We start from the raw sequence: 1,664 nt of genomic DNA on the forward strand, positions 1-1,664 counted from the left end.
TTGAGCCATGTGACAAGGCTAAAAGATTTTTCAACAGTGTGACATGCTTAGAATATATCTGATTGATGTCACACCACTGAAACATTTCTGGCCAGTTAGACTTGGCTCAAACATTTCTTACCAGTCTGACACACTTCAAACATTTCTTACCAGTCTGAACCCCTTCAAATATTTCTGACCACTTTCACTTGACTAGGATATTTTTGAACACAATTTATTTACCCAAACATTTCTGGTCACAATATTACAGGTCAAATATTTTCTACCCAATCCAATATTATATTTTCTCCCAAAGGCAAAAAAATAAATGGCCACACAACCTATTAGCCTGGATACATTCTTACATTTTACAAGGCTAATAGCTTGTTCAAGGTGGGTGACTGAAGTGAGCATATGTTCTTTGTTGACTTGAGTAGATTGTATTATAGCTGCAACAACCAGATCACAGACACCATCAATGCCATACTCATCAATATCTATATCCATTACTTGCTGACTCACCACTAGATATATTCAACCAAATATATTCAACTGAAACTATTCAATACACTCATTGAAATATATTCACTGTATTTATTTAATTGGAAAAATGTTCTGTCTCAACTATTGTAGCCACTATGAAACTCATCTGACAGTGCCAATAGTTCAACTGCCTCCAACAATTCCAGCTCCTCACCATCTTCTTCCTCCTCATCCTCCTCATCCTCATCATCATCATCATCATCATCATCATCATCATCATCATCATTTACTGCAATGACAGTTTCTGTGTTACTGTCCTGGTCTGCCACCATTTCCATCATTTCTATCTTTCTGACATGTGCCAGGTCATCTAATGTTGGTCCCCAAGATGAATCCATAGACTTGTGTGGAATGACCAAACGAACTTTATCCTGCCAGAAAGCTGGCTCTTAAATCCAGTTGATAAATGATATTGATATCTTGTTCATTTTCAATGCCTTTTATAACACATTGCCACTCTTCAATAAGCCATTCTTGCATTGCACTGCGTTCATAGGAGAGTCTTCTCAGTTCCTCTTTGCATCGGTCCAACTCCAGCAAAGCTTTGATTCCCTTACGCACATCCTCATTTCCAAGCCACTGTGGAATTGCATTTTCAGATGACAGATCTGTATCATCCAAACCAACATCCTGCCATATGTCATCATCAACATCAAGTTTGAAAAGACCTTCAGTAGCTATTTTATGTGGTGCACGTGCTCCATGGGGACTTTGTTTTGCCTTGATCATCTTTTCTAGTTCACTGCAGAGATTGTTGTATTTCTTTGCAAGCTTTTGAATCCCTGGTTCCTTGCGCTTTATCTGAGACTCTGAATGTTCTTGAAGTTTTTTTAGCTAATAACAGTCAATTAGTATATATTTTATTGTAGTGTAAAACCCATACTTACTATTGGTTGTAGTTTTGCGGTATGCTCTCTCTAAGCTGTCCAACTCAAATTTTCGCTGCTGCAAGCGATTTCTCAGACTTGTGTAAGAGGGCCATTGCAAGCATGGCAGATACGAGTCCTTTTTATATTCAGGAAGCCACAATGCAGCACCACAGCATTCACATTTTTGATTATTTCACCTCGCATTAGCTAGGTCTCCCAGCTTCATATTTCTACTTGTGTAAGAGGGCCATTGCAAGCATGGCAGATACGATC

Source organism: Laccaria bicolor, genomic scaffold, assembly GCF_000143565.1.
Source record: "Laccaria bicolor S238N-H82 LACBIscaffold_206 genomic scaffold, whole genome shotgun sequence".
NCBI lineage: Eukaryota > Fungi > Basidiomycota > Agaricomycetes > Agaricales > Hydnangiaceae > Laccaria > Laccaria bicolor.